The following is a 12,274-nucleotide window of genomic DNA, read 5'->3' on the forward strand; positions in this document are numbered from 1 at the left end:
GCAGCTGGTCCTAACCGAAAACTCCAACTAAGTGAACTTGAAGAGTTGCGTAATGAGGCCTATGAAAATGCTAAAATTTATAAAGCAAGGACTAAGGCTTTTCATGATAAAAACATTAACTGTAAGTCCTTCGAACCTGGTCAAAAAGTTTGGTTATTCAATTCCAAGTTGCGACTCTTCCCGGGTAAACTGCGCTGTAGGTGGGATGGACCATTCATAGTAAAAAAGGTTTCTCCTTATGGTGCAGTAGAGATCCAACACCTCAATGGTGGACATGTTTTAAAAGTCAATGGCCAAAGGTTAAAACCTTATGTGGACTGTGTTGCCGACGGGCAATTGATCGAATCCCTTAATTTGACGAACCCTGTTTATCAAAATAATTAAGGATCCACTATGTCTGGCTGAAGACAATAAACTTAGCGCTTGTTGGGAGGCAATCCAATTCTTTTAGTTTTCTTTAACATTGAGGACAATGTTAGGTTTAGGTTTGGGGGTATATTTTTAAATATTTTTAATTATTTTTAATCATTTTTGTTTGCATCTCTTGCATTCGTTTTCACTTCACAATGTCAGGTTTAGGTTTGGGGGTATTCATCTTGATTTTCATCCAAAAAAAAGAAAAAAAATGTGTTCATTTTTATTTTTTATAAAATAATAATAAATAATAATAATAAAAAAATTAAAAATAAAAAAAAGTTTTTGTTTTAAAAAATCTAATTTCTATACATTTATGCAAGAATGATAAATACACAAGGTACATAAAATCTAAAAAGCCCAATGATTAGTCGGAAGTAATACAAATTTAAGTTTTTTTTATTAAGTCTCTCTTAGGAAGTTGTAAGCTAATTAATACTTTGGAATTTTACTACACACTAGCCGACCCTTCTAAGGTCTAGGCTCGACAATATATTGATAGTATAGTAGCAACCTTGGACCCTGATGAATCATACTTATCTAATTCAAAAAAAAAAACATCAATAAAAATGGATTTAGTCAGGAACATTGAAAAGGGCTACCTATTGTCAAAGGTCAAGTGGTGAGGATGATAGTGTTATTTTGATGATTAACAAGCAATTATCTAGAGTATGTTATAAGTTAAATCGATACTTCATTTATAAGTCTATTACTCTCGGTATATTTGTATAAATTAATATAGATACATTTCATTGTTTATTTGAATGAATCTAACCTTGAGATACAGCAAAGTGTGGATTGAGTCGACCCAAAGGATGATTGGGTCGACCCCGGCACATCAAGAAAGCATTTGGCACACTTCTGCAAAAATGGCACAGATGAACAGTGAGTTGGGTCGACCCAAGGAAAGCATGAGTCGACCCAAACATCAAGATCCTCAAACAACTCAGAAAATGGTTCTCTGGATTTACTGAGAGGGTCGACCCAAGATATAGTTGAGTCGACCCAAGCTTGAGTCGACCCAAACCCTGTGTGGGTCGACCCAAAGGCAAGACAGAACAGAAGACAGAAAAGGTTCTCTGGAAACCCTGTTAGGGTCGACCCAAGAAGAAGTTGAGTCGACCCAACTGAACCTTGAGTCGACCCAAAGAAAGGTTGGGTCGACCCAAGTGAAGGAAGGCTGAATTGCAAGTTTCTGTGTTTCTGAGAGGGTCGACCCAAGGAATGTTTGAGTCGACCCAAGTGAAAGTTGGGTCGACCCAAGGACAGGTTGAGCCGACCCAAACACGGGCAGAAGCATAACGGCTAGTTCTGCAGATGTACTTTTTATCCTTCCAACAGTGAGTAACGGCTAGTTTTTGAATTCTAACCATTGGGGCTTGTCCAATGGATGTAGAAAACTATTTAAAGTGGCACAATTCATCAGATAGAACATCCTTTCCAAAGAATATCAAAGTGTACAGAAGAAAGAGAAAGTGCCCTCCTAATCTTCTTCATCCAAGTGCTTCATTCAAGAATCAAAGAAAGGGGTTGAGCAGATTCAAAGAGTCATCAAGAGCTCCATCCTCCCTTGAAGAGTGAAGCATCCTTGACAAAGAAGAGAGAAGTCACTACAAGTGATAAATACTTTCTAAACTCTTCTTTGTAGATTATATTATTTTATTTGCTCATCTAGGAGTTTAAATCTTCTTTCTTTATTTGTTAAACTACTTGTAAAGGTTGGTTGGTTAGCCCGCAAAACCAACGGAATAGGTTGATTGGTGAACCTGGAAAACCAATTGTAAAGGTTCGTTGGTGAGCCCGTAAAACCAACAAAGGTTCGTTGGTGAGCCCGTAAAACCAATATAGATTTTTGGTGAACTCGGAAAACCAAAGTGTAAAGGTTTTTGGATTGTGAGCCCGAAAAACAATCCAACTGTAATCCGCGGGATTATAGTGAATTCCCAAGGGGTCGCTTGGGGAGTGGACGTAGGTGCTAAGGAGAGCACCGAACCACTATACTTCTTATTGTTTGTATTGTGATTTGTTTAAGTTTACTAACTCATCATTTAACACAAGTAAGATAGTTAAAAGTAAAAGAAACCAATTCACCCCCCCTCTTGGCTTGTCACCTTGGGCAACAAGTGGTATCAGAGCAAGGTGCTCCAATAGTACTCATTGATCTCACAATCAAGAGTTAAAGATCATGACAACCCAAGTGGGATGTTCTATGAGTGAGGGGCAATCCACAAATAGACCACCTCTATTTAATGGCACAAACTACACATATTGGAAAGCTAGGATGAGGATATTCATTCAAGCTTTAGACTATGAATTATGGTATATCATTACTAGAGGACCTCACACACCCACACTTAATATAGAGGGCACTATCATACCCAAACCAGAAATGGATTGGAATGAAAGTGATAGAAGATTGGCACAGTTAAATGCAAAAGCTATTAATGTACCTTATTGCTCATTAGATGTAAGTTAATTTAATAGAATATCTACTTGCATCTCTGCTAAAGAAATTTGGGACAAACTTGAGGTCACTCATGAAGGGACCAATCAAGTTAAGGAGTCAAAGATAAACATATTAGTACACAAGTATGAATTGTTTAAAATGGAATCTACTGAGTCCATAACTGATATGTTTACTCGTTTTACTGAAATTATAAATGGGCTTAAGAGTTTAGGAAAGTCTTACACTAACTCTGAATTGGTGCGAAAAATTCTTAGGTCTCTACCAAGAATTTGGGAGGCCAAGGTAACCGCAATTCAAGAAGCTAAGGACCTCAACACACTGCAATTAGAGGAGCTTCTAGGATCACTCATGACCCATGAGTTGACAATGAGGCAAAATTCGGAAGATGAGGTTAAGAAAAAAAAGCCCGTTGCCCTAAAGACTACCACCCCTAAACAACAAACTGAATCGGAAGATTCAAATGATGATGATGAATTTGATGAAGAAGGGATGGCTATGCTTGGAAGAAAATTCAGAAAATTTATGAGAGGTAAGAATAGATTTTATAGAAAGAAACCTTTCCTCAAAGGTAGCTCAAGCAAAGAAAAGGGTAAGGACAAAGAAAAGGAAAAAGAAACTCCTATTTGCTATGAGTGTAACAAACTCGGGCATTATAAGATAGATTGCCCAGATTTGAAATGGATGGCAAGAAAACTGAAAAAGAAGAACTTCATGGCAGAATGGAGTGAAAGTGAGGAGTCAAGTTCTGAAGAGGAAGATCATCAAGAGACGGCCCAAATGTGTCATATGGCCAATGACGATGAGGGGAGTCTTGCAGCTGATAAAGTGGAAAAACGATGGTATCTAGATAGCGGCTGTTCAAGACACATGACCGGTGACGTAGATCAATTTGTCACCTTGGAATCAAAGAAGGGTGGAGTAGTAACCTATGGAGATAATGGTAAAGGACATATCATTGGAAAGGGTAAAATTTTCATTACTCCATCTATTTTTATAGAAAATGTCTTATTAGTTAAGGGATTGAAACATAATCTGCTTAGCATAAGTCAATTTTGTGATAAAGGGTTTAAAGTCACATTTGAAGCATCTGTATGCATAATCACAAATCCTAAAGATAATAGCATTGTACTTGTAGGACAAAGGCAAAGAAATATATGCTTGGTAGATCTTCATGATTTAGGCAAGAAAAATGGATCATGCTTAATTACTAATGAAGAAAAGAAAAATGAAACAAATTGGCTTTGGCATCGTAGACTAGGACATGCTAGTATGGAATTAATCTCAAAACTAGTCAAGAAGGAATTAATAAAGGATGTGCCAAAATTGATTTTTGAAAAGGACAAAATCTGTGGATCATGTTCATTGGAAAAACAAACTAAATCATCTTTCAAATTAAAGAATATAGTATCAACAACTAGGCCTTTTGAACTTATACACATGGATTTATTTGGACCCACTAGAACTGCGAGTCTAGGAGGGAAGAAGTATGGACTAGTTATTGTTGATGATTTTTCAAGATATACATGGATTTCATTTTTGGCACATAAGAATGAAGCATTTTCAGAATTCTTGAAACTATATAATAATATCATAAATGAAAAGAAACTCACCTTAGTAGCAATTCGAAGTGATCATGGTACTGAATTTGAAAATCAACACTTTGAAGAATTTTGCATTAAAAATGGTACTTCACATCAATTTTCAGCACCTAGAACGCCTCAACAAATAGGACAGAAATGGCACGCACGATGTTGTGTGAGTCAAATCTTCCAAAGTACTTTTGGGCTGAAGCTATAAGCACTGCTTGCCATATTCTAAATCGAGTTTTAATACGACCAATAACCAAGAAAACTCCTTATGAACTTTGGAAGAATAAGAAACCAACTGCTAAATATCTTAAAGTATTTGGATGTAGATGTTTCATCTTAAACAATGGCAAGGAGGATCTAAGTAAATTTGATACCAAGTCAGATGAAGGTATCTTTTTAGGATACTCCACATCTAGCAGGGCATACAGAGTATTCAATAAAAGAACTCTAGTAGTGGAAGAGTCAGTCAATATTATATTTGATGAGTCTGATAGTGAGTCTGCTAGGAAAGAAAATATTGTTGATGATGATATAGGAATTATCGACTTTGAAAAGTTGAATATTAATGACGTGCCAATTCAAGATAAGGGAGATGATTGCGTGCCACCACAATCTCAAAACTTGCCAAAGGAATGGAGGTACGCATATGGACACCCTAAAGACTTAATCATTGGTGATCCATCTCAAGGGGTAAGAACTCGATCATCACTTAAAAATTTAAATGATTATCTTGCTTTTGTTTCACAATTAGAACCTAAGACTTATGAAGAAGCTGAAAAAGATACTAATTGGATAAATGCCATGCAAGAAGAATTAAATCAATTTAAAAGAAGTAATGTATGGACATTAACTGAAAGACCAAAGCATAACTCAGTAATTGGAACAAAATGGATATTTAGAAATAAATTAGATGAAAATGGAGTAGTTATAAGAAATAAGGCTAGACTTGTAGCTAAGAGATACAATCAAGAAGAAGGAATAGATTTTGATGAAACATTTGCTCCTGTAGCTAGATTAGAGGCTATTAGATTACTTCTAGCTTTTGCATGTTTCATGAATTTCAAATTGTATCAAATGGATGTGAAGAGTGCAATCTTAAATGGTTTTATTGAGGAGGAAGTATATGTAGAACAACCTCCTGGTTTTGAGAATCATGAATTGCCAAATCATGTGTTTAAACTACATAAGGCATTATATGGATTAAAGCAAGCTCCTAGGGCTTGGTATGATCGATTAAGCAAATTTCTGCTTAATAATGACTTTAGTAGAGGAAATGTAGATAAAACACTATTTCTCAAAAGAAAGGACAAAAATCTATTAGTGGTTCAAATATATGTAGATGACATAATCTTTGGTGCCATAAATGATACTCTTTGCAAAGAATTTGCTGATTTAATGCATGGAGAGTTCGAAATGAGTTTGATGGAAGAACTAAGCTTCTTTCTAGGATTACAAATCAAACAAACTAAGGAAGGCATTTTCATTCATCAAACTAAGTATACAAAGGAAATACTAAAGAAGTTTGGGAATGAAAATCATAAGGAAGTAGGCACTCCAATGAATCCTACTAGTAAGCTAGACAAAGATGAAAAAGGGAAGAGTATTGATATTAAGCTTTATAGAGGACTAATTGGATCCTTGCTCTACCTTACTGCTAGTAGACCCGACATCGTATTTAGTGTAGGAATATGTGCTAGATACCAATCGGATCCTAAGGAGTCACATTTAAGTGCTGTTAAAAGAATCCTTAGATATTTAAGAGGAACTACCAATATAGGATTATGGTACTCAAGAGACTCCTGTCTAGATTTGCTTGCATATTCAGATGCTGATTTTGCCGGATGCAAATTAGATAGGAAGAGCACAAGTGGCACATGTCAATTCTTAGGAAATAATTTAGTATCATGGTTTAGCAAAAAGCAGAATTCAGTGGCACTGTCCACAGCTGAAGCTGAATATATAGCTGCTGGTAGTTGTTGTGCTCAAGTACTATGGCTTAAGCAACAACTAGAGGACTATGAAGTTAAGCTAGATAATATTCCTATTAAATGTGATAATACTAGTGCCATCAATCTTACTAAAAATCCAGTTCAGCATTCTAAAGCCAAACACATAGAAATAAGGTATCATTTTATTAGGGATCATGTGCAAAATGGAAACATATGTATTGAACATATATGCACTGAAAAACAATTAGCCGACATATTTACAAAACCCTTGAGTGAAGATAGATTCTGCACGCTAAGGAGGAAATTAGGCATATGTGATCCTTTTTATTAAAGAAATATAAAAGGGAGCAAGTAGTCTCATGATACATTCCTCCAATTTCTAAAAATCCATGAAACATGAGTCAAACTTGTTATCTATAGATTCCTTACTCATGTATCATTGTCCCAGAAAGAATTTATAAAGATTGGAAGCAAGAAAAATTTTTAGAAGCAAAAAGGAAGAGAAAAGAAAAATTCTGCACTTGGGTCGACCCAACCCAGAATAGGGTCGACCCAACGTTGAGTCGACCCAAGAAATTTCTTGAGTCGACCCAACATCGGGACCCCACTGTTAAAGGGGGACCCGAGAGCACTATTAGGGCACTGTTTGCCCTTGTCCTCTTCTGAATACTCTAATTCCCACTCTCCAAACTCCTCCAAACTCCTCCAAACAGTAGATTACCTTAAGATCTTGGAGAAATGGGACCCAAAAGAGCCGTAGCCAAGAGATCCGGAAGAGTCTCACGGATCCAACGTGAGGAAAGGCAACCTACGGAGCCATCTACCGTGTCTCCACAATGTGAGGCACGTGCGGAGCCACCTCCTCCTCCTTCCCCCTTAGTTATACTTGCAAGATTTGCAGGGAGACCGGTTACAACGGGGAGAAGGATCCATTCCGAGTTCTTTGCTCAAGAAGGGTTTAGGTTGAGGGAATGGATCCAAAGGCAAGGTTGGGAGTATCTTTGCTTCCTAGATGTGATGATCTACTCCGGATTAGTTTGGGAGTTCTATGCCTTCCTTAAAACTGGAATGGGAGGGCTTGTTTCGGAAGTTCGAGGAGTAAGGGTTCGAGTTTCCGAGGAGAGTTTGAGTGAGCTACTTCATCTGCCCTGCGAAGGAGCCACTTCAGAAAAGCCTGAAAATAAGATGAGAGCCCTTCAGTTGATAATGAAAAATGAGAACTTCGACTTTTCGGAGAAGGTAATAGCTAGCTCTCTTTCTACTGAAATGAGATTACTGCTCAGCATTATAAATAGGATTTTATTTCCGAAGAGCGGGAGATTCGATCTCATCACTGAGCGAGATCTAGTAGTAATGGAGTATATTATTCAGGGTATTCCCCTGAATCTCCTGGCCATGATACTGAAGTAGATGAGGAAAGTGATCTGCAACTCCAGAGTATCACTACCTTATGGTATGATACTCACGTTGATTTTTCGACAGCACGGTATATCTGTCGAGGGGGAGGCATCCAGGAGTCTGCTTCATACTGACACATACACTGCACGGACACTTATACGCATGGGATATGAGAAAGTGAACGGGCAGTGGATTAATACTGGAGCAGGGATTCAGGGTGAGGCACCAGAGGGTGATGCACCAGATCATGGAGACCCTATCCCTGAGGATGAGGAGCATATGGATCATCCTACTGCACCTTCGGAGGCTGGACCATCGTCATCTGTTCCTCCGAGATACAGATGAGTTCTGGAGTAGGATGACTGAGATCATGTCAGCTCAGGCGAGGACTATCACTGACGGGCTGACGAGCAGATTAGATAGTATGTCAGCTCAGGCGAGGACTATTACTGATGGGCTGACGAGCCGACTGGACATCATGTCTGCTGAGATCAGTGATTTGAGGCAGCAGATAGGAGCACTCCGGAGAGAGAGAGAGACCCATGGACCATCTGTGCCACAGGCCGCTGAGTCAGAGATTTCGGCACAGAGTCATCCAGCTCGTCGTGCTCCACGCCAGACACAGTCTCACCAGGCTCGACCTCCCCTCGCCACATACACTAGGAGGATGAGGACTAGATCCCAGCCAATAGATACTCCCTAGGCTGATATTAGCATTTCTGTTTAAAGCCTAGGCTCGATATCTAGTCTCATATGTATTTTGCTTTTATCATGTATCTTTAAACTTTGATTAAGGAACATTGTATTTGTTTTTGTTTTTGGGCATGAATGTACTAAAATGTTCCTATTTTGATCAATGAAGTTTGAATGTTTGTTATTTATTGTGTCTTTTTCCATGCATCTGTTTGATGATAACAAAAAGGGGGAGAAGTAAAGAAAGAGTAATAGGGGGAGAAGTAAAGGTAGAGTGATAAGAGGAGAAGTAAAGAAAGAAGGAGAAATAACGAAATAACTTGTAAAACAAATTGAAAATCATATAGGAAAGCATATACATCCAAGGGGGAGCAATTTGCAACAATGAAAATGATCAAGTCAAAAATTTCTATCAAATTTCAGAATTTGGCACATAGAATTTCAGAATTTGGCACACACCTTTCACACCTCGATACATAACCTGAAACTCATGTTTTATCTCAAATTTTTGGAGTTTCATCTTTAATGAATTATAAATGAAAGGGGGAGCAATTCAAAAAGTCAAATTGGCAATATTTGAATGATATAGGGGGAGACTTCACTCTTATATATGAAAAGCTGAAATTCAGCAAGTTAAGCCCTTTCAAAAACTGATTTTAAGATAAGTATCAATAGGCTCATACTCTTTATTTTGTAATCATCAAAAAGAGGGAGATTGAGGATGATAGTGTTATTTTGATGATTAACAAGCAATTATCTAGAGTATGTTATAAGTTAAATCGATACTTCATTTATAAGTCTATTACTCTCGGTATATTTGTATAAATTGATATAGATACATTTCATTGTTTATTTGAATGAATCTAACCTTGAGATGCAGCAAAGTGTGGATTGAGTTGACCCAAAGGATGATTGGGTCGACCCCGGCACATCAAGAAAGCATTTGGCACACTTCTGCAAAAATGGCACAGATGAACAGTGAGTTGGGTCGACCCAAGGAAAGCATGAGTCGACCCAAACATCAAGATCCTCAAACAACTCAGAAAATGGTTCTTTGGATTTACTGAGAGGGTCGACCCAAGATATAGTTGAGTCGACCCAAGCTTGAGTCGACCCAAACCCTGTGTGGGTCGACCCAAAGGCAAGACAGAACAGAAGACAGAAAAGGTTCTCTGGAAACCCTGTTAGGGTCGACCCAAGAAGAAGTTGAGTCGACCCAACTGAACCATGAGTCGACCCAAAGAAAGGTTGGGTCGACCCAAGTGAAGGAAGGCTGAATTGCAAGTTTCTATGTTTCTGAGAGGGTCGACCTAAGGAATGTTTGAGTCGACCCAAGTGAAAGTTGGGTCGACCCAAGGACAGGTTGAGCCGACCCAAACACGGGCAGAAGCATAACGGCTAGTTCTGCAGATGTACTTTTTGTCCTTCCAACAGTGAGTAACGGCTAGTTTTTGAATTCTAACCATTGGGGCTTGTCCAATGGATGTAGAAAACTATTTAAAGTGGCACTATTCATCAGATAGAACATTCTTTCCAAAGAATATCAAAGTGTACACAAGAAAGAGAAAGTGCCCTAATCTTCTTCATCCAAGTGCTTCATTCAAGAATCAAAGAAAGGGGTTGAGCAGATTCAAAGAGTCATCAAGAGCTCCATCCTCCCTTGAAGAGTGAATCATCCTTGACAAAGAAGAGAGAAGTCACTACAAGCGATAAATACTTTCTAAACTCTTCTTTGTAGATTATATTATTTTATTTGCTCATCTAGGAGTTTAAATCTTCTTTCTTTATTTGTTAAACTACTTGTAAAGGTTGGTTGGTTAGCCCGCAAAACCAACGGAATAGGTTGATTGGTGAACCCGGAAAACCAATTGTAAAGGTTCGTTGGTGAGCCCGTAAAACCAACAAAGGTTCGTTGGTGAGCCCGTAAAACCAACATAGGTTTTTGGTGAACCCGGAAAACCAAAGTGTAAAGGTTTTTGGATTGTGAGCCCGGAAAACAATCCAACTGTAATCCGCGGGATTATAGTTAATTTCCAAGGGGTCGCTTGGGGAGTGGACGTAGGTGCTAAGGAGAGCACCGAACCACTATACTTCTTGTTGTTTGTATTGTGATTTGTTTAAGTTTACTAACTCATCATTTAACACAAGTAAGAAAGTTAAAAGTAAAAGAAACCAATTCACCCCCCCCCCCTCTTGGCTTGTCACCTTGGGCAACAAGTGGGATTGTGATGAGAACTCTGAGCATAAGTCCGTAAGGGAGTCTTGATGCCCGACACCTTATGCCAACTGGTGTGAGAGTTGTCGACTGACTGCTCGTTACACGGAGAAATCACCACAAGAGTAAAAGTGCACAATTTAAAAATAATAATAAAAAACTCTGTATTGACCTTGAAAAGACAATAGTGTGAAAGCCGTCGTTGTAAAAATTCGAGTAAACTGGAATATTACAGATAAAGCCCGTGAGGTACTAAAGTAAACATCCACAACTCTCGAAATCCTGCAGATAAGATGATTTTGAATCAGTGAGCAGGTTCTTTCGACCAATCCTTGGAAACTACTGGTATTAGCAATATTTTGGAGATCTGAACTCTTAGCTCGTGTACGGTCTAGATTTCACCGAGCACTCCAGTATAAATGAGTCTTACAATTTCCTAAATGGAAACTTAATGACTTTAACTTAGATTGCATACTAACCTAGAATTTGGGCTGATTTAGTAAATAAAACCGTGTGAGCTTTGAAATTCTTATCATTTATGTGTCTCAAATTAGATTTTAATAAAAAAAAGGGGGAGTTTTTGAAATTCTTAGCTAGTATGCATTTGGAATTTGATTTTCACTTTATAGATAAAAAAAAAACAAATTGATCATAACAATAAATGATTTATTTTAATATTAAAGTTTGTGGATATCTTCACTGAAAACCCTCACGAGACTATAACTCGTCCACTAGGGTAACCTAGGGGTTTAAAGCCTTATTGCATAGGGTAAATGCAATCGCGATGCCTGCGAAAGTGAGTTAGAGTTTTTTTTCTAATTTTATTTTGCTCGAGGACTAGCAAAATATAGATTTGGGAGTGTGATAAGTGCTTAATAATTTATAATTTAGTTATCTTTCCATAGCACTTATCAATGTTCTTAAACTAATAAATACATATTTTGTCATGAAATTGAATAAACATTGAAATAAATTTAAAATATGGTAAGAGGTAAATAATTCTAAACTTGTCTCTCTCCTGGTTGCGATCTTTCATAAAAACATATAAGGAGGAGATTGTGTTGACCCGGTTTAGTAACCTGATCAAGCTAAGGCTATGATTAAATAAGTTATTAGATAATTATTTTTGTATAAGGAAAAAGATTTGATTAATCCTTTTTTTAGGTCACGGTCCTATTTTTAGTCTTGTCGAGTCCGGTCTGAAGCAGTTTAGCAAGAATTAAATTTAAATGACATTAGGCTCGAGAACAAGTTCAAGCAAATCAACGATCATAACCTGTTACGGGGGAACTTAGCCACCATGCCCCACGTGACCGGCACGCGCGCCCAGGAAGACTACGGCTGCCCCTTGATCCAGCAATCCGACCTCGGGTCGGATATCTTCGGCTCCGCAGCCCGACCCCGAGTCGGCTGCCCCTTGATCCAGCGATCCGACCTCGAGTCGGCAATCTCTCGACAACAACAGACTGTTCCTCTGAGGCACGCCGCGGCCCCCTGCTCCACTACTCCCTGCAATAGCCGTATCCGGCGCTGCCCCACGATCCCCTGT

This window comes from Phoenix dactylifera, chromosome 1 (genome assembly GCF_051530095.1).
Source record: "Phoenix dactylifera cultivar Ajwa chromosome 1, Ajwa_hap1_PhDact_Kaust_v1.1, whole genome shotgun sequence".
Taxonomy (NCBI): Eukaryota; Viridiplantae; Streptophyta; class Magnoliopsida; order Arecales; family Arecaceae; genus Phoenix; species Phoenix dactylifera.